Source organism: Urocitellus parryii, unplaced genomic scaffold (genome assembly GCF_045843805.1).
Source record: "Urocitellus parryii isolate mUroPar1 unplaced genomic scaffold, mUroPar1.hap1 Scaffold_355, whole genome shotgun sequence".
Taxonomy (NCBI): Eukaryota; Metazoa; Chordata; class Mammalia; order Rodentia; family Sciuridae; genus Urocitellus; species Urocitellus parryii.
This window is the reverse complement of record NW_027553211.1, coordinates 72,515-99,353: the sequence shown is the minus strand read 5'-3', so window position 1 is coordinate 99,353 and position 26,839 is coordinate 72,515. Positions and strand designations below refer to the sequence as shown.

At 41.8% G+C, this 26,839-nt stretch overlaps 1 pseudogene; it reads right to left on the bottom strand.

Annotated features, from left to right (window-relative positions):
• Positions 1-21,394: 21,394 nt before the first annotated feature.
• LOC144252018 (Golgi apparatus membrane protein TVP23 homolog B pseudogene) lies at positions 21,395-21,820 on the bottom strand (annotated as a pseudogene).
• Between the last annotated feature and the right edge of the window lie 5,019 nt (positions 21,821-26,839).

Here is a 26,839-nt window from a genome sequence, read left to right as displayed (position 1 = left end):
TTTCCCTCCCACCTGTCATCCCTGTTTAATGTAAATCTTCTTCTCAAGCTCTTCGTCCCTACCCTGTCCTTATTTACTCTCCTTATAACAAAGGGGTCATTTGGTATTTGTTTTTTAAAGATTGACTAGCTTCACTTAGCATAATCTGCTCTAATGCCATCCATTTCCCTCCAAATTCTATGATTTTGTCATTTTTTAATGCAGAGTAATACTCCATTGTGTATAAATGCCACATTTTTTTATCCATTCATCTATTGAAGGGCATCTAGGCTGATTCCACAATCTTGCTATCGTGAATTGTGCTGCTATGAACATTGATGTAGCAGTGTCCCTGTAGCATGCTCTTATTAGGTCTTTAGGGAATAGACCGAGAAGGGGAATAGCTGGGTCAAATGACGGTTCCATTCCCAGCTTTCCAAGAAATCTCCATACTGCTTTCCAAATTGGCTGCACCAATTTGCAGTCCCACCAGCAATGAACAAGAGTGCCCTTTCCCCTGCATCCTCTCCAGCACTTATTGTTGTTTGACTTTCTAATGGCTGCCAATCTTACTGGAGTGAGATGGTATCTTAGGGTAGTTTTGATTTGCATTTCTCTGACTGCTAGCGATGGTGAGCATTTTTTCATGTACTTATTGATTGATTGTATGTCCTCCTCTGAGAAGTGTCTGTTCAGTTCCTTGGCCCATTTATTGATTGGGTTATTTGTTATCTTATTGTCTAATTTTTTGAGTTCTTTGTATATTCTGGTTATTAGGGCTCTATCTGAAGTGTGTGGAGTAAAGATTTGTTCCCAGGATGTAGGCTCCCTGTTTATCTCTCTTATTGTTTCTTTTGCTGAGAAAAAACTTTTTAGTTGGAGTAAGTCCCATTTGTTGATTCTAGTTATTAACTCTTGCGCTATGGGTGTCCTATTGAGGAATTTGGAGCCCGATCCCACAGTATGTAGATCATAACCAACTTTTTCTTCTATCAGATGCCATGTCTCTGATTTAATATCAAGCTCCTTGATCCATTTTGAGTTAACTTTTGTGCATGGCGAGAGATAGGGATTCAGATTCATTTTGATGCAAATGGATTTCCAGTTTTCCCAGCACCATTTGTTGAAGATGCTATCCTTCCTCCATTGCATGCTTTTAGCTCCTTTATCAAATATAAGATAGTTGTAGTTTTGTGGATTGGTTACTGTGTCCTCTATTCTGTACCATTGGTCCACCCGCCTGTTTTGGTACCAGTACCATGCTGTTTTTGTTACTATTGCTCTGTAGTATAGTTTGAGGTTTGGTATCGCTATACCGCCTGATTCACACTTCCTGCTTAGCATTGTTTTTGCTATTCTGGGTCTTTTATTATTCCATATGAATTTCATGATTCTTTTATCTCTTTCTACAAGAAATGCTGCTGGGATTTTGATTGGCATTGCATTGAACTTATAGAGAACTTTTGGTAATATCGCCATCTTGATGATGTTGGTTCTGCCTATCCATGAGCAGGGTATATTTTTCCATCTTCTAAGGTCTTCTTCTATGTCTTTCTTTAGGGTTCTGTAATTTTCATTGTATAAATCTTTCACCTCTTTTGTTAGGTTTATTTCCAAGTATTTTATTTTTTGGGGGGATATTGTGAATGGAGTAGTTGTCCTCATTTCCATTTCAGAGGATTTGTCGCTGATATACAGGAATGCCTTTGATTTATGTGTGTTGATCTTATATCCTGCCACTTTGCTGAATTCATTTATTAGTTCTAATAGCTTCTTTGTAGACCCTTTTGGGTCTGCTAGGTATAGAATCATATCATCTGCAAATAGTGATAATTTAAGTTCTTCTTTTCCTATTTTTATGCCTTTAATCGCTCTGGCCAGTGTTTCGAGGACTATGTTGAACAGAAGTGGTGAGAGAGGGCATCCCTGTCTTGTACCAGATCTTAGAGGGAATGCCTTCAATTTTTCTCCATTCAGAATGATGCTGGCCTGTGGCTTATCATAGATTGCTTTTACAATGTTGAGGTATGATCCTGTTATCCCTAATTTTTCTAGAGTTTTGAACATAAAGGGATGCTGTACTTTGTCGAATGCTTTTTCTGCATCTATCGAGATGATCATATGGTTCTTATTTTTAAGTCTATTGATGTGGTGAATAACATTTATTGATTTCCGTATATTGAACCATCCTTGCATCCCAGGGATGAATCCTACTTGATCATGGTGTATAATTTTTTTGATATGTATTTGAATCCGATTCGCCAGAATTTTATTGAGGATTTTTGCGTCAAGGTTCATTAGAGATATTGGTCTGTAGTTTTCTTTCTTTGAAGTGTCTTTGTCTGGTTTCGGAATCAGGGTGATGTTGGCCTCGTAGAATGAATTTGGAAGTTCTCCCTCTTTTTCTATTTCCTGAAATAGCTTGAAAAGTATTGGTGTTAGTTCCTCTTTAAAGGTTTTGTAAAACTCTGCTGTATACCCATCCGGTCCTGGGCTTTTCTTAGTTGGTAGTCTTTTGATGGTTTCTTCTATTTCCTCTATTGTTATTGGTCTGTTTAGGTTGTCAATATCCTCCTGGCTCAATCTGGGCAGATCATAAGACTTAAGGAATTTATCTATGCCTTCACTATCTTCTATTTTATTGGAGTATAAGGATTCAAAATAATTTCTGATTATCTTCTGTATTTCTGAAGTGTCTGTTGTGATATTGCCTTTTTCATCCCGTATGCTAGTAATTTGGGTTCTCTCTCTTCTTCTCTTCGTTAGCATGGCTAAGGGTCTGTCAATTTTATTTATTTTTTCAAAGAACCAGCTTTTAGTTTTGTCAATTTTTTCAATTGTTTCTTTTGTTTCGATTTCATTAATTTCAGCTCTGATTTTAATTATTTCTTGCCTTCTACTTCTTTTGCTGTTGTTTTGCTCTTCTTTTTCTAGGATTTTGAGATAAAGTATGAGATCATTTATTTGTTGGTTTTTTCTTTTTTTGAGGAATGAACTCCAAGCAATGCATTTTCCTCTTAGAACTGCTTTCAATGTGTCCCATAGATCCTGATATGTTGTGTCTGTGTTTTCATTTAACTCTAGGAAGTTTTTAATTTCCTCCTTGATGTGTTCTAAAACCCATTGATCACTCAGCAACCTATTGTTCATTCTCCAAGTGATGCTTGATTTTTCCTTCCTTCTTTTATCATTGATTTTCAGTTTCATTCCATTATGATCAGATAAGATGCATGGTATTATCTCTACCCCTTTGTATTGTCTAAGAGTTGCCCTGTGACATAATATATGGTCTATTTTTGAGAAGGTTCCATGTGCTGCTGAGAAAAAAGTGTAACTACTTGATGTTGGGTGGTATAGTCTATATATGTCAATTAAGTCTAGGTTGTTAATTGTGTTATTGAGTTCTATAGTTTCCTTATTTAACTTTTGTTTGGAAGATCTGTCCAGTGGTGAGAGAGGTGTGTTGAAGTCTCCCATGATTATTGTATGGTGGTCTATTAGACTCTTGAACTTGAGAAGAGTTTGCTTGATGAACACAGCTGCACCATTATTTGGGGCATATATATTTATGATTGTTATGTCTTGTTGGTGTATGGTTCCCTTGAGCAGTATGATGTGTCCTTCTTTATCCCTTTTGATTAGCTTTGGCTTAAAATCTATTTTATTAGATATGAGTATGGCCACTCCTGCTTATTTCCGCAGTCCATATGAGTGGTATGATTTTTCCCAACCTTTCACCTTCAGTCTATGAATATCTTTTCATATCAGATGCGTCTCCTGTAGACAGCATATTGTTGGGTCTTGTTTTGTGATCCATTCTACTAGCCTGTGTCTCTTAATTGGTGAGTTTAAGCCATTAACATTTAGGGTTATTATTGAGATATGGTTTGTTCTTCTATCCATATTTGTTTATTGATGTTACTAAACCTGATTTGTTATCCTCTTTGACTACTTTCCCCCTTTTACTGTCCTACCTCCCATTGTTGGTTTTCAATGTTATTTTCCATTTCCTCTTCCTGTAATGTTTTGTCAAGGATTTTTTGAAGAGATGGTTTTCTAGCTGCGAATTCTTTTAACTTTTGTTTATCGTGGAAGGTTTTAATTTCATCTTCTAACCTGAAGCTTAATTTCGCCGGATACACGATTCTTGGTTGGAACCCATTTTCTTTCAGTGTTTGAAATATGTTATTCCAGGATCTTCTAGATTTCAGAGTCTGTGTTGAGAGATCAGCTGTTATCCTGATTGGTTTACCCCTAAATGTAATCTGCTTTCTTTCTCTTGCAGCTTTTAAAATTCTCTCCTTATTCTGTATGTTGGACATCTTCATTATAATGTGTCTAGGTGTGGATCTCTTATGATTTTGTACATTAGGCGTCCTGTAGGCTTCTAGGATTTGGGATTCTGTCTCATTCTTCAAGTCTGGGAAGTTTTCTCGTATTATTTCACTGAATAGACTGTTTATTCCTTTGGAATGGAGCTCTGTGCCTTCCTGTATCCCAATGACTCTTAAATTTGGTCTTTTGATATTGTCCCATAATTCTTGGATGTTCTGCTCATGGTTTCTTAGCAGACTTGCTGAGCTGTCTATGTTCTTTTCCAGTTGAAATACTTTGTCTTCATTGTCTGATGTTCTCTCTTCTAAGTGATCTACTCTGCTGGTAGTATTCTCAATTGAGTTTTTAAGTTGGTTTATTGTTTCCTGCATTTCTAGAATTTCTATTTGTTTGTTTTTTATTACCTCTATCTCCCTGTGAAATTGATCTTTTACTTCCTGGATTTGTTTGTCAATGTGATCTTTCATTGTCTGATTTTGCTGTCTCATGTCTTCCTTGAGACTCCAGATCATCTGAAGCATATATATCCTGAACTCTTTATCTGACATCCCATCTGTTGCAGCTATTACCTCTTCTAAAGTTGAGTTGACCTGCATTGCTTGTGGTCCTTTCTTTCCTTGTCTTTTCATACTGCTTGCGTTTCTTTCTGCTTGTTGCAACTGTTGTGTTTTTGAAATTTACCTCCTATTTATTTATGTTGCTCTTGTATAGTTGGAAAGTCTCCTTTGCAGGGCGGGTAGTGGCTGTGCTCCTCCTCTAATTATGGTGGTCAGTCTACCACGCTGATCGGTTGCAGGTCTGCCCCCCCTGAGGGCACGGGAGGCGGCTTTGCTCTGCCCCCACTCCAATTGTGGTAATGTAACTACCACGCCCTGGGGTAGTAGGTCCTGATCTGGATGTGGGTGGCGGCTCTGCTGGGCCACCACTCCAATTGGTGTGACGTGTCTACCACGCTGGCAGACCTCTAGGCCAGTGGGTCGCAGTTCTGCACAGCCCCCACTCCCAATGGGGGTACCTGACTACCTCTCCAATGGGTCGCTGAGCCCCCTCTGGACTCGGGCGGCGACCCTGCTCTACCCCAACTCCAACCAGTGTGACGCGACTGCCTCGGTGTTACATGTCCACCACGCTGGCAAGCTACCTGGCCTGACTTGCCAGTGGGCGGCAGGCCTGCCTGCTCTGCTTGCTCAGATGACAGCTCTGCACAGCCCCTACTCCAAATGTGGTTACTTGACTATCGCGCCGCGGAGTCGCTGGTCCTATTCTAGGCGTGGGCAGCTACTCTCTTCAGCCCCAGCTGCGTTTGGAGTGTCATGATACCACGCCGGCGGGTCACTTGGCCTGCTCTGGGTGCAGGTGGAAGTTCCAGTCTGCCCCCACAGCACCCAGCAGGACCCTGATTGAGAAGCAGTCACCGCCGGTTCCCTAGCCTTGGGCCAAAGCAGCTTATGTAGCCGGAACCCCGCCTCTCGGATCCCAATACACTCTCCGCTGGGAGCTGGCTCCAGCGAGCGACCCCCAGGGGTTCCCCAGCCCCAGGCCAAAATTGTTCCAGGAGTCAGAACTCAGTTGCCCCAAGCTCAGCACATGCTCCACTTGGAGCTGGCCTCCACCGGCAGTCTCCGCAGTTTCCTCAGACCTGGGCCAGGTTAGCCCCGGGAACCAGAATCCAGCTGTTCAGTGCCCTGCACACGCCTTGCCCTGCACGAGCCCCTAGGAGTATTCTCCACAAGATCCCCAGTCCCCAGCCTGAGCAAGAAATCTGTCTGCTAGACGCAGGCAAATACCAGCCTGAAATCACCTGTTCTGTAGTTGAATGCGCTGAGATCGGTAGAACATGGGGATGATTACATCATCTGTCCGAATTGGCGGCTGCTGTCCTCTGTGGCCCGACTGGTGTCTGTAACCAGGCTGGACCACTTCTCTCCTCTGTCTCAAGCAGGAACTCAGCACTAAGGGCTGCCAATATACCACTGGCGGGAGCACCCGAATCCGTATCGCTGCTCCGCCGCTCTGGCACCCAGCCGCTCCCTGGCGCACAACACAGACTCCAGCCCCGCGGCGATTGCCTGTCAGGCTATGCGACCCTCTGTGCGGAGAAATGGAGCTCCCGCAGTCGAACTTTGCATGATGGAAATCTGTCCACTAGATTCTGGAGCACCTCAATTTCACTGGAAATTCCCAACAAGATAGTCTTCAGGCGATTCACATCACCTTTCTCCCGCTTAGTGACGCAGCGCACTGGGGTGATGCACTCCCTTCGCCACCATCTTGAAAACCCTAAAAAGCTTTGTCTCAGCAAAGAAACAATAAGTGAGGTGAAGAGAGAGCCTACAGTTTGGGAACAAAGACATTCTTTGTTTTGTTTTAGTTTTTTTTTTTTTTTTTTGTGGTGGTGCTGAGGATTGAACACAGGGCCCTGTGCATGTGAGGCAAGCACTCTACCAACTGAGCTATATCCCCAGCCCAGCATTGTTTGAATTGTGAAGTCCAAAGATACAATGGTATTGAGGGCATACAAGGAGTCCTGGTGGAGGGTGACAGAGACACTTGCTCCCAGTCCGGCTCTGCCCTCAGGGACACTGAGCAGGTCCTTCTTGTCTCCTACAAAAACTGAAGTGGAGCCACTAAAATCCAGAATTTCTGAATTGGTAGGGAACTAAAAGCCATCTTAGGCTAATGAGCTAGAGAGTCACTTCTTAAGAGGGTTTTAAAAGGGTATCAAACAAATTTATTCTTAGTAAACTGAATACATATGAGCAGGTAAAAATCCAACAATACAGCAAACACAGCAGAATGGCTGCTTAGGGACAGGCAGATGGACAGGAGAGCTGACCCAAAAGGAAGATGAGGAAAAGCCACAAGGGCCCAGTGAAAGATCCATCTGGATCTCTGACTTCGCATAATGAAATCTTATTTAAAGAGTAGACTTAATTTAGGTGACACTGTTGGCCAGAACAAACAGCAATAAAGTAGAAATGATTACAACATGTCAATCACATTTATCCCTTTGAGCACACAATGTGCACACAGCGTGCTGTGCACGTGATTTTATCCAGGTCCCAGATCCTCCAGACTGGCTTTCAGTGGTGATAAGCTGAAAGGCAGGAGTCTAAGCATTTCTTGAATGTCTACAACACAAAGTGGGGCCACCTGCAAACACTGCTCACAATCAGTGGGAAATTGTGCTGGCACTTTTCTGCTCCTGTGCCCCATTTAGGGTGGAATTTTCCCCTCCCCCAAACCTGCATGTTTAAGTATTAGCCCCTCTCAGAATGCGGCTTATTGATTCCATCTGGAAATAGGCTCTTGCTGGTGCAATTCATTAAGACAAAGTCAAAGTGCAATAGGGCAGTCCTGATCCAATATGCCAGTAACCTCATTAGAAAAGGGAGTTTGTGCATGCATGGAGAGCACATTGCACTGAGGTCATGCTTGGGTGATTCTTCCACTGCCCAGGAGCTCCAAAGATGGCCAGCATACCATTGGAGACAGGAGGGAATTTGTCATGATCCTCAGAGGAGCAGGTCCCACCAACAACCTGATCTCTGAACTCCAAGAACTTGAGACAATGCATTTCTGGTGCTCAAACCATCTGGTTTGTGTAATGTTTTTACAGCATCCCTATGAAATGAATATAAGCCTCCAATTTTCATTAATGAATGAAGAATAACAACTTGCTCTGGCAGTAAGCTCATTGATCAGAGAGTTGCCTCTGCTTATGAACCAAGTGTGCACATGGAGGGCTTGGCCTCCTCACCTGGAAGCTACACAGCTACAGGATATTGCTCAGCCTGCAGAGCCTGGCACTTGGACATAGCCCTACCAGGGGCATCCAAGATGAGCTCATCTTGAGATCCTTAACTTCATTGTCTCTACAAAGACCCATTTCCAAATTAAGCCACATTCAAATGCTTCTGGTACAACACACACACACACACACATACACACACACACACGAACACACACATGAGGCCATACCCAATCTCCTACATTATCCAGGACCCAAGGTCATCTTTCATTCTCTTCTACCAGTGGGAAATAAAAGGTTATTCCTGTTCCCTGAGTGGCCATAGGGGTGACTGGAAGATGAGCTAATGGAGTGGCAGAGGGCACCTTGGCTATCTGTGCCCTCAAGCAGCCTACATGTGTCTTGTTCCATCTTATGCCCAGCTGCCAGTGGACCACTTGCAGCTTACAAGAGAATGCCAGCAGGTCCATCCCTCTTGTGAACCAGAATGTTACAAAGCTGCAGCCCATCATGGACATGGCTACTAGGCTGATGCCTGAAGTTGGGGGTGACCTCTCTACCACAGCCCAGTAGACTGTCCGAGCAGCTTCTAAAATGATGTCTTTTCTTTGTGCCAACAGCTTCTCTATGTGCCTAAACCCTAAGGGCCTACGCTGTTGGAGGTGACATGAGCCACACATACAGCATGTTTTCCTACCATAGACATCTCCAGCCCAGAGTCTGTCAAATTGGGATGGGTGGACTGCTTGCTGGAACAGCCTGGACTTGCTGCAGATCTGTGTCCTACTTAGGGGTGCCCATGAAGCTGGACTTCCACATACTTGGTGTATGAGCATCTTTCTCAAGAATGCCATGCTCAACCTCCAGGAAGTGGGAGGTTGCTGGGTAGAACCTTGCTTGAGTTAGGACACCATCTTTTGACTTCTGCAGGGAGCAGGCTGGAGAGTCACATGTGGACAAAAGGCAGCCTCTGTCATCTTTGCCATCCCTCCAGGAGCACAGCATGGTGTCGTTAAACTGTCCTGGCAAGGCGTGGTGGTCAGAGAGAGGAGCAAGGCTCACTCTTGAGTAAGGGAAAGTTCTGACTTTGAACTGGAGAAGATCCAGGACTAGGTAACCATGGAGGGCACATGTTCTTTAAGTTGCCTGTTAAACTGATATTGAGATTTGCAGCTCAGTACCTTTGTGGACTCTGACTTAGTGAGGGTGACTGCTGCTGTTGCTTGGTCACTGTGTGGCCAGATATTGAAGCTTGTTGTTATAAATCAAGAGCCCCCCCCTTTTTTAGTTGTACACAGTATCTTTATTTGTTTATTTATTTTTATGTGGTGTTGAGGATCCAACCCAGGGCCTCGCACATGCCAGGCAAGCGCTCTACCTCTGAGCCACAACCCCAGCCTTTCAAGAGCCCTTCTTGTAAGGGTTCTGACTGTGGGGAAGCATAATCATATGATTGTCACAATAGGTACAAAGAAAGCATTTGGCAAAATACAGCAACATGAAGATCATTCTCAAAACACTAGAAAAACAACATTGTAAAAGCTATCTATGGTAAGCCCAAGGCCAACATCATTCTAAATGGAGAAAAATTGAAAGCATTTCCTCCAAAAAGTGGAACAAGCCAGAGATGCCTTCTTTCATCCCTTCTATTCAACATAGCCCTTGAAACTCTAGCTAGAGTAATCAGACAGACAAAAGAAATTAAAGAAGTATTCATAGGAAAAGGAGAACACAAACTATCACTACTTGCCAATGACATAATTCTATATTTAGAAGATCCAAAAATTCCACCAGAAAAAATTTTATACCTAATAAATGAATTCAGAAAAATAGCAGGATATAAAAATCAATACCCATAAATCAAGTGCATTTCCATACTAAGTTATGAATACACTGCAAGAGAAATTAGTAAAAACACTCCACTCACAATAGCCTCAATAAATAAACAAATAAATAAATAAAGTACATGGGAATCGACCTAACAAAAGAGGTGAAGGACCTCTATAAAGAAAACTACAGAATACTAAAGAAAGAAATTGAAGAAAACCTCAGAAGTTGAAAAAATCTCCCATGATTTTGGATAGGCAGAATTAATATAGTCCAAATGGCCAAACTACCAAAACTGTTATACAGATTCAATGCAATTCATATTAAAATCCCAATGGCATTCTTCATAGGACTAGAAAAAGCAATCATAAAATTCATTTGGAAACATAAGAGACCCAGAATAGCCAAAGCAATCCTCAGCAAGAAGAGTGAAGCAGAAGGCATCACAATATCAGACCTTAAACTATACTACAGAGCAACAGTCACAAAAATGGCATGGTATTGGTACAAAAATAGACATGTAGACCAATGGTACAAAATAGAAGACACAGAGACAAAAACCACATAAATATGGTTATTTCATACTAGACAAAAACATACATTGGAGAAAAGATAGACTCTTCAATAAATGGTGCTGGGAAAACTGGAAATCCATACATAGCTAAATGAAATTAAGCCTCTATCTTTCACCCTGCACAAAAATCAACTCAAAGCGGATCAAAGACTTAAACACTAGAATAGATACCTTGCACCTAATAGAAGAAAAAGTAGGCCCAAATTTTCATGATGGTGGCTTAGGATCTGACTTCCTTAAGAAGACTCCCAAAGTGCAAGCAGTAAAATCAAGAATCAATAAATGGCATGGATTCAAACTAAAACACTTCTTCTCAGTAAAGGAAACAATCAATAATGTAATGAGAGAGCCTACAGAATTGGAGAAAGTCTTTACCACATGTACCTCAGATAGAGCACTAATCTCCAGGACATATATAAAGAACTCAAAAAACTTAACACCCTAAAAACAAATAATCCAATCAATAAATTGCCTAAGGAACTGAAAAGACACTTCACAGAAGAAGAAATATAATCCATTAACAAACAAATGAAAAAGAAATGTAAATCAAAACTACTATAAGATTTCATCTAAATCAGACGGCAATTATCAAGAATACAAGCAATAATAAGTGTTGGCAGAGATGTGGGGGAAAGGACACACTCATACATTGCTGGTGGAACTGCAAATTGGGACAACCACTATGGAAAGCAGTATGGAGATTCCTCAGAAAACTCAGAATTGAAACACCATTTGACCCAGCTATCCCATTCCTCATTTTATACCTTAAGGACTTAAAATCAGCATACCACAGTGATGCAGCCACATCAGTGTTTATTGCAGCTCAATTCACAATAGCTAAACAATGAAACCAACTTAGATGCCCTTCAACCAATGAATGGATAAAGAGAATTGATACATATACACAATGGAAAATTATTCAGCCATAAAGAAGAATGAAATTATGGCATTTGCAGATAAATGGTGGAACTAGAGAATATCATGCTAAGGGAAAGGAGCCAATTCCTCCAAACAAAAGCTGAACATTATCTCTGATAAGCATATACTGATTCATAGTGGGGTGGGGAGGTAGGGAAGAATGAAGAAACTTTGGTTTGTGTAGAGGACTGTGAAGGAAGGTTATGACTTCAGGGATGGAAAGGACAGTAAAATGAGTCATATATAATTACCCTATGTACATCTATGATTATACAACTGGAGTGACTCTGCACCATGTACAACCAGAAGAAAGAGAAAGTGTGCTCCATTTGTGTACAATATGTCAATATGCCACATATAACTAATTTGAACAAATAAAATAAATAAATAGATGAGGTAGAACCACAAGGCAGGTTAGTACACACCTGAAATCCCAATGACTCTATAGGCTGAGGGAGAAGAGCTCAAGTTTGAGGCCAACCTCATCAATGTAGCAAGATCTTTTCTTAAAATAAAAAAAAAAATTAAAGAGAACTGAGGATGTAGCTCTGTGGAAAATATCCCTGGGTAAAATCCCCAGTTTAAAAAAAAAGAAAGAAAAATAGGTGGGGTCTTTAAGAGGTGATCAAAGCAATCAAAGCTTCATCCTTGTGTAGGGTTGATCCATATGAGAGCTTTGTCATTGTGCAGGGTTGATCTATTTAGAGCTTTGTCCTTGTGCACGCTTGATCCATTCATATCCTGAACAGATTAATGAGTTTATTGGTGAACTTGAGAAGGGTTGATCCATCTATACCATGAGCAGATTAATGGACTTATGGGCTATCTTGAGAGTGAGGATGCTATAGAAACCAGCTATCTGGAGAATCCCAGTCCCTTCCCTCACTACATGATGTACGGAGCCACCTCAGTATTCTGCCAGCAAAAAGGCCATCACTAGATTCAGCCCTTTAATCTTGGACCAGAACCTTGAGCCAAATAAACTTCTTTTCTTTATAATTAAAAAAAAAACAAACAACATTTCATCTGAAACATGAATAAAATATAAAGGCTATGAGAGCTCTTAACTTCTTTTTTTGTGGAAAAGATGGCAAAATCATATTCCACATTTTCAGCCTTTAAACAAACCAGGCTCTGCTTTACTTTCCAAAAATACATTTAAATTCCCGTCCCAGTATAAAGAGTAACACAAAATTTTATGTATATCTTATTGATAACAGGTTACCCTTATCCAGTTATAAAACATTAAATATCATAAATAAATATCAATCAAATTTGTTATTTTTATATAAACCTGAAACAGACAATTGCTACACACAGTTTTAGTTTAGAGAACATCATCTTGGTAAAGGGCTCTACCAAGTCTTACATTTTAAAAGGCTTGTATTCTGTAAGAACATGAATATATCCAAAATATGAAAAAGCTAGTAATGGTTAGTGTCACAATTAACTGTTTAACTTTAAAGTAAAATTTAGAATCCATAGTGTATAAAAATTATAATCACGGGTTTGCATGTTATCAGGACTAGCAAAAGTGAAAGGATAGCTTTCAATCTCTTAAAAATTTAGGAAACACTGTTAATAATCAGAAACAGACATAGTTAAAACAGATATAAGCCAGGTTTTTAAATGGCAGTGTGGCCCTTTTATGTCAGATACAATGTAGGAAAGAAAACACTTATTTGTTACTACATTGCCCAGAGTCCTCAGGAGTGGCTAGTGAGAATGTGGCCAGCAGCTCTCAGGAGGCTCTGGGGCAAGAGCTGCAAAGGTTATGATGGCCTGTGCTACCCAGAATCCTTCAGGACCTGCAGTTCCTACAGCCCTCTGCATTGAGGGCAGCATGGACCAAATGACAGACTGCATGACCAGAGCCCTAAGGGACCTGCAGCTTGCAGAGAACTCTACAGTGAGGTCTATGTGGGCAGAATGACAAACTGTGCTTCTCATATCCCTTGGGTGCCTGTTGTTCCCAGGAGCTTCTGGGTTGAGGGCTGCAAAGGTAGAACACCAGGCTCAATGCAGGGTATGTCTTCACTGCATATAACTCACAAAAGTTTCTTTGATGAGACCTTTAGTACCTACACTCTCCAGGGTACCAGAGAAAGCATGGGTCTGCAGTTCTTGTGGTCCTCCCAGTAGGGCTGTGCAGGCAAACACTAATCTACATTATCCAGAATCCCCATGAGCTGTGCCTTCCTCTGTGGTGATCAAATCATTAGCCTACATTACTTGCAATCTTCAGGGGCTATAGCTCCCAGAACCCTCTGTGGTGAATGGGCAAAATACAGGACTATGTTACCCACAAATCTTAGTTCCAGCATCTCCCAGGATCCTCTGTCATGAGAATTGTAGGAAACAGAACTTAACTATACTACCCAGAATCATTTAAGGGACATGTTGCCTGGGTGAGCATGTGGCCTGCAACTCCTAGAGGCCTCCACAGCAAAGGCTGTTCATGCTGAAGGTCAGATTACACTATCCATAATTCCTGGGGATACCCTGATTACTGTGAAGCCTAGAGTCCAAGAACCCTCCACAGTGAGGTCTGCATTACCAAGGCAAGCATGTGGCTTGCATTTATCCTGGCCCTCACAGGAGGCACACAAGCAAAACACTGACTTACATTACCCAGAATCCTCAGGAAACTGCAGCCCCCAAAATATTCTGTGGTGAGGGCTGCGGGGTAGAGAACTGAACTTCACTACTCAGAATTCTTGGAGATGCCCAGGTGCCTGTGTGGCCTGACACTCGGAGGCCTCCACAGCGAGAGCTGTGCAGGCTGAAGGCAAGAATACACTACCAGAATCCCCCAGGGCCTGCAGCTCCCAGACACCTACCTCTTGAGGACTGCATGGGCAAGATTTGTATTGCACCACCCAGACTCCTCAAGGGTGTCCAGGCTGGGTTGTGGTGTGCTGATACTGGGAGCCTTGATGGTGAGGTCCACTTAGGTAGGATGGTCTGCACTGCCCAGAATAATCAATAGCCTGCAGCTCTAGACCTCTGAGGTCAGGAATGCTTGAGCAAAGTGGACTACAATACACAGAATTCCTGAGGCCTCAGAGCTCTGAAAAGCAACTATAGTGTGGGCTGCACCAACCCAGCACCAGGCTACAATGTCCATGATCCTGGGGGTTCTGAAGACCCCAGATGCCTCTGTAGTGAGGGCTGCATGGTATATGAGGGTAATTCTGCTACTTGAAGTTCCCTATAGGCTTCTGGAGTGAGGGCAACATGAGGAGGAGCTCCACATCCCCACACACGTGACCCATAGTACCCTCAAGCTGCATGTATCCCGGAGATACACACAGCTCAGTCTCCACTGCCAGGGTCCTCCAGGGCACTTGAGATAGCATGTGGCACACAGCTCTGATGATCCTGCCTGGTGAGGGCTGTGTGGGCAGAACACCAAATTAGACTGTCAAGAACCTCTGGGAATAACTGCAACTCCCAGAGGCATTCATGGTGAGAGCTGGGAAACAAGGAAAGATAATTCAATCTAGAATGCCCCAGGGCAAGGGGTGCACCTTGCAGCTCCCAGAGGCTGCTGGGGGGTCGTGTGAGCTCAGGGTGTCACAACCTTGAAAGCAGTCAACATGGGCTGGGATTTAACTGCTTTTCTTAAGACCCATGACGTTAAAATTTGGCAGTCCTTGGCTACATCACTCAGTCACTTGTCTACACTTCGCAGAGGCCTCTGTGTTGACCTGCTTTTGGCCTTCTGCCCTTGGGCACAAGAGTGAAGTGTCCAGGGTCTCCCTGCAGGTGCTCATGTCTGTTCCTCTGCCTGCCTGGCCCCTGGCTACAGCAGTGCGTGCCTTGGTTGAGTCCAGGGACCCGGGTCTCAGTCTCTTGGCCTCCCTTTTCTCTTCTCCTGAGATTCCACTTCTGGTGATGGCACAAATAAACACAGCCAGACTTAGTTAAAGAAGTGGGAATAGATCCTATTCAATAATAGCTGAGGCTACAGAAAGGTGCTGAGAGAAATAAGAAAGACTAGCCACTCTACTACCACTGCAGGTTAGCAGAAGCCTGCACTAGGCGTGGCCATCAGGGAGTGGTGTCTGTGCACATGAGCAGAGTCTGGCACTGGGCGTGGCCATCAGGGAGTGATGCCCAGTGTATGAGCAGAGTCTCGCACTGGGCGGGGTCAGCAGGGGACAGTGGCTCATGGTTCCATCTTTGTCCTCCCTTCTTCAGGGTGAGGACTAGAGCTCTTGTCTCAGGAAAAACTGCCAGCGTGCTGGGTCAACCACCAGGGAGCGGCAGACGGGCCTCAGGGATACACGCAGCTTGAGGGTACTATGGGTCACGTGTGTGGGGATGTGGAGCTCCTCCTCAGACCTGCTTTGGCTCTGAGGAGGTCCTCCTGGCTCGAGGCCGCTGGTCCTCCGTGTGTGTCAGGGCTGAGGATGTTCTCCCAGGTCGGGACGCTAGGTCCTCCGTGTGTGCCTCGGGTCTGAGGAGATAGATACTCCCAGTTCGGGACGCTGGGTCATCAGTGCGCGTGGGGTCTGAGGAGATACTCCCAGCTCAGGGACGCTGGGTCCTCTGTGTGCCTCATGTCTGAGGAGGTCGTCACAGCTTGGGGACCCTGGGTCCTCCGTGGTCCTCATGTCTGAGGAGGCCCTCCCAGTTCGGGGACGCTGGGTCCTCCGGGTGTTCCTCGGGTCTGAGGAGGCCCTCCCAGCTCCGGGACCCTGGGTCCTCCGAGTGCTTGGGGTCTGAGGAGATCCCCCACCTCAGGGACCCTGGAACCTCCGTGTGCCTCATGTCTGAGGAGGCCCTCCCAGCTCCTCTGGGACCCTGGGTCCTGGGTGTGCGTCGGGTCTGAGGAGATCCCCCAGCTCGGGGACCCTGGGTCCTTCGTGTGTCTCCGGTCTGAGAAGGTCCTCCCAGCTCAGGGACCCTGGGTTCTTCGTGTGCATGGGGTCTGAGGAGGTCTTCCCAGCTAGGAGACGCTGAGTCCTCTGTGTGTGCCTCGGGTCTGAGGAGTTCCTCCCAGCTTGGGACCCAGGGTCCTCTGTGTGCCTTGGGTCTGAGGAGGCACTCCCAGCTCGGGGACCCTGGGTCCTGGGTGTGCGTCAGGTCTGAGGAGATCCCCCAGCTCAGGGACCCTGAGTCCTTTGTGTGCCTGCAGTCTGAGGAGATACTCCCAGCTCGGGGACCCTGGGTCCTGGGTGTGCCTCAAGTCTGAGGAGGCCCTCCCAGCTCCGGGACGCTGGGTCCTCCGTGTTCCTCATTGTCTGAGGAGGCCCTACCAGCTCTGGGACCCTGGGTCCTGGGTGTGCGTCGGGTCTGAGGAGATCCCCCAGCTCGGGGACCCTGGGACCTCCATGTGCCTCATGTCTGAGGAGGCCCTCCCAGCTCGGGGACCCTGGGACCTCCGTGTGCCTCATGTCTGAGGAGGCCCTCCTAGCTCAGGGACCCTGGGTCCTCCGACTGCGTTAGGTCTGAGGAGGTCCTCCCAGCTCGGGGACCCTGGGACCTCCATGTGCCTCATGTCTGAGGAGGCCCTCCCAGCTCGGGGACCCTGGGACCTCCGTGTGCCTCATGTCTGAGGAGATCCCCCAGCTCAGGGACCCTGGGTCCTCCGACTGCGTTAGGTCTGAGGAGGTCCTCCCAGCTCGGGGACCCTGGGACCTCCATGTGCCTCATGTCTGAGGAGGCCCTCCCAGCTCGGGGACCCTGGGACCTCCGTGTGCCTCATGTCTGAGGAGATCCCCCAGCTCAGGGACCCTGGGTCCTCCGACTGCGTTAGGTCTGAGGAGGTCCTCCCAGCTCAGGGACCCTGGGTTCTTCATGTGCATGGGGTCTGAGGAGGTCTTCCCTGCTCGGAGACGCTGAGTCCTCTGTGTGTGCCTCGGGTCTGAGGAGTTCCTCCCAGCTCGGGGACCCTGGGTCGGTGGTGTGCCTCGGGTCTGAGGAGGTACTCCCAGCTCGGGGACCCTGGGTCGGTGGTGTGCCTGGTGTCTGAGAATCATCCCAGTTCAGGGACCCTGGGTCCTCTGTGTGCCTTGGATCTGAGGAGATAATCCCAGCTCAGGGAACCTGAGTATGCCCTTTTCCCTGGGTCTCCCATCTCGGGGACCCTGGGTCCTCCATGTGCCTCCTGTCTGAAGCAATACTCCACCAGCTCGGCACCCTAGGTTCTCTGAGCACCTCTGGTCTGAGAAGGTAACTCCTAACTTGGGTACCCTGGTGGGTCACATGTATGGGACGGAGAGTTGCCTTCTTCTCAGCAGACTCAAGCATACTCCCACCTTGGGGACAATGTGGTTCATGTGTATGGGGACTTGGAGCTTCCTCTTAGAGCAGACTCAGGAATACTCCCAGCTTGGGGACACTTTGTGTTGTGTCTACAGGGACTTTAGGGTCCCTTCTCTTTAGCTTCAGTGAGACTCACAGCTTGGGGACACTGTGGATCAAGGCTATTACTCTGTTCTAAGACCAGCTGTGGGTCAAGGCTATAGGGACACCTAGAGCTCCATTCTTTTCAGACCATCCTCAGGCAGATGCCTGTCTTGGAGACACCGTGGGTCATGTGTGTAGGGTCATACAGAACTCCCTTCTCCTCAGAGCAACCTCAGAGGGATGCCTCGCTTGGGGACACTGAGTCATATCTACAGGGATGCTCTTCTCAGACTAGCCTTAGAGATATCCTGGTTTGAGGATTCTGTGGGTCATGTCTATAGGCATTCCCAGAGCAGCCTCAGAGAGATTTTCCAGAAACTTCTGGATAAATAGGCTGCAGGTGAGAAAAAGGTGGGAAGTGGGAAGAGAAAGCAGATTCACTCCCTGCGCCCATTTGAGAGCTGAGGATGGAGCCTTGCTCTCCTTCATTATTTCAGCAAGGTTTACTTTGGGGAAACATCCCTTCAAGAGGCTCTGATTACTTGTCATCAAAACATGGCTACTTGGATGATTTCTGGCGCAGAGGGAGGAGGAATTGTTCTAACTGCTTATTTTTACTGTATTAAAGCAGGAAAAATATTAAAAAATGGAAAAGTAGATGTATGAAACCCACAAGGTTATTTAAGTTAAATATGTTATTTCTAATAAGCCAGAATTTGTGAAAAAATAATTCATGGATTTTATGGAACTAAATTAATCAAAATTTTGATTGAGAATACATTTTGTCTTTGGTTGAGCAAGTCAGTTTATTTGGCAGTGTATTTGTAATGGTATGCTAAATACTGTGTTGACATTCTACATCTGCTGAAATATCTTGACTATATAATGCTTTGGTATTATACCACAAAGTTAATTGAGGAAATTAATTTTAATTAATTGAAGTATTTATTTTAAGTAATGATTTCATTGTTTCCTCCTAGATCATGAACATTTTAAGTAAATCCAGAATTTGTTAAAAGTCAGTTAACACTCAACCGTGGACCCCTATGTTCCTGGTTTTTGTCTCAATGGGAGATCTGTAAGCATCATTTTAAACTTTTTAAGTTGATTGATCATTCATAGTTTTCTTATTTTAATCTTTTATTAAAGTGTTTTTTTACTAGGAAATTACCCATTCCCTCTAGGTTTCCAATTTTATGTAGTAGGTTTCTGCAGTTTGATTTTTAATTTCTTCTCTAACTTTGAACTTCTGCTATTTTTATCAACAATATTTTTAAATATACTTTTTAGTTTACCTTGTTTTGATTGAATTATCTTGTTTGACACTCTCATTATTTCAAAAAGTTTTCATTATCATTTTCTTATTAAGGTCTTTGGGACAGTTTGTGTAACTTGGTGGCAGATAACTTGATTAACATGTGAGAATCCCTGGGTTCCATTTCAGCACCAGACAATATGTCTTTGACAGGACCCAAGTGTCAGGGGAATTGTTCAAAATATTATGTATTTACACACACACACACACACACACACACACAAACACACACACAGATCTTTTCCAAATTGGGTTGAAATTATTCTAAGCAAAATTTGCTATTCAATTTTATAGAAAGAAAGAGGATGGTGATATTTTAAAATTCCACCTATTGATATTACATGATATTTCAGCTTAAAACCACTGAAATAATTACAGTGTGTAAGAGAAAAGTCAATAGATTCTTTTAAAAAAACAGATACATTTACCAAAATAGACTTTTTTAAACAGACGTTTTCTACTTTTTCAAATTTAGAAAGCATATTTGAATATCTTATTAAAGTCTTACATTCATCAAGTAGTTAGTTTCTCTTACTCCTTGCAAGCAAGGGAATTGACCTTCTAATAAGCATGCTTTATATATTGTCAGAAGTTCTTTTTGGAGAACTCTATTAAGTGTTTCTCATATATTCAAAACATCACTTAAAAGCATACCAGTGACCTTTTGATTTCATCAATCTTAATTTCTTTTGAAATAATGTGTGTATACATTAGTACTTACTAAATATTACTTTGTGTAGGAAATCACGTGATTTCATTTTATATAAATGCTGGTGCTCTATATTATATATTAATGATTTCAAAATATGAGTTGACTATAACTCATATTTTGAAATCATTTAAAACATACATACACTTTTTACCATATTTTAATGAAGTAATATAAGTGGAGACTAGACATGTTAATATCATGAGCTGAAAAATAATTAAATATAGTTGAATTATTTTGGGGTATTCAACATAATGGTTTCCACATTTTTCTATAAATCCCCCAGTTGTCTCATATTATATGCTTGGTTTGGAGTATTCTTTTAAATTTATTTATGGTGATGAGAATTAAGCTGATAACCTTGACTATGTTAGGCAAGCAATGAATTTCAGCCCTTTTAAAATATTATGTTGAGACAGGGTTTTGCTAAGTTCCTGAGGTATTGAGGCTGGCTTCAAACTTTGTGATCCTCCTGCTTCAAGCTACAAAATAGCTGTGATTACAGTTCAAAGTGCCTAGTATGGCCTAGAGAACTTTATGTCATTATCATGTTTCTAATTTCTTTTTTTCACTCCAATACACATTTATTCAACTAAAACAAAACATCTTTAAACATATTTTAACAATGTACAAATACATTTACAACATAATCTGCTGATTAAAAGACTCCAACAAAGTTTGAAGTATCTCAACAGAATTTAAAACTGCCGACAATAATTTGTAGATTGGTTTAGTTTACAGTTAAATATATTGCCTTGTTTAAGAAAAATTATTAATACACATGTATGATTTACAATATCCCCACTATAGCAAGAAAATATAGATTCATAAAATGTCTTTAGGTATTTATTATGCCAAGTATTTAAATGATTATTTTTACTATGACATAAGAATAATATTCATTTAGTACTAAAAGATTTTATTAGTCCAGAGACCACTGAAGAGTTTCCAGGAAGTTGCAAAATAAAATATGACTATCCTTTCTATGAAATAAATAGAACAGCAGCAATCCATGGGTATCCCTTAAACATAAACTATAAAGATTCCGTTTATTATTTAGACCTTAAGTATAAAAATAAAAGAAAATTTTAGAATCTAGTTTCACTTGTGCATGTCTAAGGTAAACAATTTCAACATGAAGTATATATTTAATATTAACAATTTTTTTAACTCATACAGAAACCAAGTGTTTACTCTTAATCATGAAATCAACTTATTTCTGAAAATAACCTATAGAAATAATATGTAAACACACATAACTTTGAGATAGATTAAGAACATCCTATATTCTATGGATCAAAATGCAAATATCTCTGTAACATATGTAAACTAACACATTAATTTGGGATATACAGATACATTACTATATGCATACATATGTACACCATAAAATAAATTCTGACAATGTTCTTAATGATATCATACTTCCCAGCCTCAAATACTAGAAAAAGAAAATTAAAACTTTGTTTAAAAAAAAAACAGTTTTTATAGTAACTTTGCAAGTGAAAACAAAACAAACAAACAAAAATCAATGCTCCTTTTTACACTGGACTGAGTTCTAAACAATTCATGATCATGAATCTCTTCAGCCATTCCCCAGTATCACAGAAAACATAATTTTCTCTCTATTCAAGAAGTCTGTTCATTTCTGGTGTTTTGTCTTAAAAACTGCATTCCAAGATACCAGGTAGCCATGCTGGTTAAATTCTTCTGGCTGCCCACTTGCACCTAATGTAACCATACAGGTTGGCACCCTGTAGCACCACACCCATGGTAACCATGCCAGCCATTTTACTCTGAGGGAGAAGAGAGCACTAAAGGCAAATATCACCCACAGCTCTGGACAGGCAATTAGTCCTAAGCAAAAGATTCTTGATTCAGCTTCTGAAACAGTTTTATTCTCCTGAGGAGATGCCTTCCTGGACTCAAACACCCAATGACTCTTTCCATCCTCATCAATATGATTCCACCACCCAAGGCCTACCATCAGTCTCTACCTGTGACATTCTTCACTGCCCAAAAGTCACGTGACAACAACAAGATAATTGTCACCATACAAGCAATAATGCTACTGCTGAGCAATTCACAGAGAAGATAGACTATAATGGCACAGACTCAGAAGAACAAATGGAAAAATGATGCCACTGGATGTCGGATTTTAGATTTTCTTAGCCTATTAGTTGTCTCTTCTTCTGCATCAAACAATGAAACATCTTCAGTGTCATCATTGCTGTCCTGAGTGTAAGGCTCTGCCAGCGTCTCCTATTCCTACATGATTGCAGGGTACCCCTACAGGGCAGGTCACAAGGGAGCTGAAGAGGTGCCCGGAGGCTGCACCCCTTTCACTTCCTCAAGTGCATGAAGTGCAAGATGGGCCAAGGAAAAAGACCACCAGCACCCCACCCACCACACAGAGCATTTCTGCAGCCCAACATCAGATCCGCACAGCGCTTGGCGTTGGTTGAGGATGGGCTTCTCCTCTCCACACCCCCAAGCTTCCTGAACTCGGGGATTCCTGGGTCACTCCTCCTATGAGGGCCTCGGAGCACCCAGATCACCTCCACAACAACTACCCTTGGTCCTCCATCCTTCCCGCCCACTCAGCTCTTCCTCAAGATGGACAGCCAGAGGGGACACAACACAACCACCCCTGTGCGCCCAGCTCACTCCACAAACCCTGCAGGAGGGACCCTTCCACCCGCCAAGCCTAGGCCAGCCGCTCTCCATGCCCACAGCCCCTCACCTCATGTTTCTAATTTCTTAATAATTTTCTAATCTATATTATAGCCATTTTCTCCTTCTAAATGGTCATCAAAGTTTTTTTTATTGTTCTGAGAGGATATTTAATGTGAATATAGTTTATGATGTGACACCTCTGGTCACAATAGGCTATTTCTATTGTAAGAGTATTTTGATTCTGATATTTTGATAGTATAATGTGAATGTACTTTATGATATGACACGTCTGGTCACAATAGGCTATTTCTATTGTAAGAGTATTTTGATTCTTAACTGTTTTTCAGACTTAATATTTTCCTAAGAGTGGTGATTGTTCACTTTCTATTTGATTACACAAATAAGGCATTGATTTACAAAAAAATTGTGGTGCTAGGGATCAAACCCAGGGCCTCCTGAATTCTGGATAAGGTATGCCACCACTGAGCTACATCCCGGCCCCATAGATTCTTTGTTTTTATTAGCTTTATGACTAGCTATATCAATGAGAAACTTACATAGAAATTCAACTACATTTGAAAACATTCAAGAGTTTGGGCAGCCAATATTTTTTATGATTTCTAAAATATAATTTCCCCATAAAACACGAGAATATCTAAGATCACTCATAAACCATGCTTCCATTGAAGTTTTTCTAGTTTTACCACTTCTGAAGAACATCATGGAGGAAACTGACTCTGATATTCTTTTCAATTTTTCTTTTTTTAGAAAGCATCATAAGTTATTGTCACAAATTCTGTTTACATTTTTCTTTTAAATATTTTTCCTAGTGGCAAATATTTGATGCTATTACTGTTGAAGGGTATACATAGAAACAAACAAAAGATAAGAATTCCTTGGGATCAATGATTCATTCACAATGAATCAATCTGCTCTTGTAACATATTTTTTATCATGACTCTTTTGAAAAAGTTCAACCATGACTTGAAATAGTGTCTCTAAAATGTAGATTTTTTTCTCTAAAGTTTTGAAATTTTTAGAGAGAAAATCCATAACCTAGCAATAGCAAAATAAATAATGATAAGTTTAAACATATTATTACTTTAACATAAAACATATAAAATAAGTATTTATCTTACATTATGTTAGTTTGACACATTTTTGTTATAAATGCTCTTAACAAAATGCAGAACTAGTTAAGAATGTCAATTATTAGTAATTGACATTCTGAGTAATTAAATGAGCAGGTATTTGAAAAATATAGCCATATCTTAAGATTTTATTTTAGAGAAGTTTTATGTTTACACAGAAATTGCAAAAAAAATGCAGAGATCTACTATGTAACTTCTACCCAGTTTTTTTCTCTTATGACTTACGTGAGCTATCTCAGATGTGTTAACTTCATACATGATTTTTCATGATAAACAGATACTGATATGCTCTTATTAACTAATGTCTGTGTTTCCTTTGGAATCTCAGTACAGCCTCTTTCAGTTCCAGGACCCCATCTAAGATCCGGCAAGACAGTCATCCTGTCTCCATAGGCTTTTCTTTGTGGTGACAGTTTCTCTGACCTTAATTTCTCTGATGCCCTTGATGGATGAGGAGGACCTGACAGTTGAGGAGTACCTGTCAGGTACTTTTTAGATTTTCAGTTGATGTTTTTCTCATATGTAGACAGGTTATGGAATGGGGAAAGCAGATTACAGATGAAGTGCTGTTCTTCATTTCATATCCTCAAAGTGCTCACCTGACTGATGTAGTGTTTACCAGATTTCTCACTGTGAATTTATGTAAGTTATGTTTCTCTCTCTCTCTCTCTCTCTCTCTCTCTCTCTCTATATATATATATATATATATATATATATATATATATATATATTGTTTTGGAGTAAGTCACTATGCAGAGCCCCCTCTTAAGGAGTGGGAAGTTAGGCCTAACTCCTTGAGGGCCAAATGTCCACCTCAATTACTTGAAATTCCCGATAAGAGGTTTTTATTTAGCCTCTTTTTTTATCTGTTTAGTCATTTATTTGTAAATAAATGAGCATCTGGATATTTACTCCAAGATTTTGTTTGTTATCCAACTCTATAGTACTTTGCTGCTTACTTCATTCCTGCTTGAAGCATTTGGGAATAGCTTTGACCATTCATTTCCTGTTTTGTTTTAACAGGAAAGAATAGTATAATACCCTCAATTAGGCCTTTTACACTTATAAAACATTTCACTGAGGCTTTAAATACAATATAATATCCTTATGAAGACTCTAACATATATAGTATGCACTGAAATAATATGAGTTTGTTATCAATAAATATCATTAATGATACCACTGGTTGACATCACATACACATGGAGACCCCTAGAAAATAACATGTCAAACCATCAAACTCATAAGATATCCTCACAGAGAAGTAGGAAAAATATAATATCTTCATTGAGGCATTTGACACGTATATGAAATCCTTGTGGAAGCCTATGTCATATAAAAAATATTCTCAATAAGATCTCTAAAACTCACATAAAAACTAAGCTCTTTGACACCTATAATATTTTCAATGAGTCCTCTATACACATATAATCAATGAGGGCTCTGACATATAATGTCCTCACAGAGGTTTCTAACATGCTCAATATCATTACTGAGGCCTGTGTCAGTCATAAAATATCCATGAGAGCCTGTGACAAATAAGAAAAACCACATTGAGGCCTCTGAAACACAATAATATTTTTATTCAGAGCTCTCACTAAACACATGAAACTATTTAAAAAGACACTGTCTTCACTGAGGGCTCTGACATATAATATATTACTTACTGACTCTTTTGACAACTATAATATTCTCAGAGAAGACTCTAAAACATATGATATCATAAGTCCTTTGAAACAAGTCCCATTGTCACTAAGGATTCAAATGCATTTAGTATTCTCACTGAGGCATGTGACCCTAATGGTATCCTCACTGAGGCTGTTGACAATAATGAAGTACTGGTACTGAGACATCTGACTCAGGAATAGCCTTGCTGAGGTGGCTGGTGCATTTAAAATACTCCCTGAACCATCTGAGAGGCATAATATACTCCCCGAGGCCTCTAACTTCCTGAGGTCTTTGAAATATTTAATATCTACATTGACACCTACAGTATCTATAAGAGTCATACTGAGGTCTCTAATACTAACAATAAAGTATTAGAGACATCTGAGATGTATAATTGGATAACAGAGGTCTCTTGCACTTGGAATGTCTTCTTGATGCCTCTGGTACTGCCATCATGTACTCACAGAGGTCCCTTTCTATAGGAGAAAACTGAGGCCTCTGACAAGTATAGTAAGTTTACTGCCGACTCTACAAAATGTGATGTCAAAAGTGAAGCCTGTAACAAACACATTATATTGTCACTGAAGAATCTACCACATATCCTCATTGAGGCCACTGCCATGAACAGGATATGTTTACTGTGACCTTGATCCCATTCAAGGGTATGGGTTGGTGAAGCCTCAGATACTCTGGTAATACACTGGCTCTGGACTCTGACACTTAATATCTATATGAAGCCTCTATAATAGCCTCAGAAAGGTTTCTAACACTCAAATCACATCCTCAGTGAGTCTTCCTCTAAAGCCAACATGAATCCTCCCTGAGGCCTCTGACATTCACACCCTATCTCATTTGAGCCCCAAAACACTAATGATATTCTTACTAAGGACTCTGAAATGGATATAATCCTCATACAGGACAGTGAAATCAATATAATATCCACCCTGAGGCTTCTGTCATTCAGAAATATCCTAATCAAGGCTTCTGACACTCAAGGAATATCACACTGAGTGCTCTGGGGCACCAGAAGTCCACACAGATTTAGACCCTCTGAGAGTCAACCAAAAGTACTGAGGCCTCTGTAGGTAACATGAGGTACAATGAGTCCTCAGAGACATATATGTCTCATTGAGGTCTCTGACACATATAAAATCCCCACTGAGGATTCCATCCTATGTACAGTATGGAATGAGTCATTTGAGCCTGTATTTTCCTCACTGACCTCTGAGAGAGATTCTATTCTCAATGAGGCTTCTTACACATATTAGATCATCACGAGGGCCTGTGGTGTTCATTTCATAATCTCACTGAGGCTGATATTCTTTCTACCCTGAAAACTTCATCACATACAATGTCCTCACTGGGTACCCTGGCACTGCCATCATTATTCTCAAGGAGGCCTCTGGACACATAGAATTTCCTCACTGAGAACTCTGAGCCCTAAAATATATTCACTGAGGACAAAATCCTCAGGAAGGCCTCTAATATTCCGATGTTTTCTTCACCTCACAGTCATATAAAATAGTAAGTGAGGATTCTGACACTTATACTATCTACCCTGAGGCCTCTGACACAAATA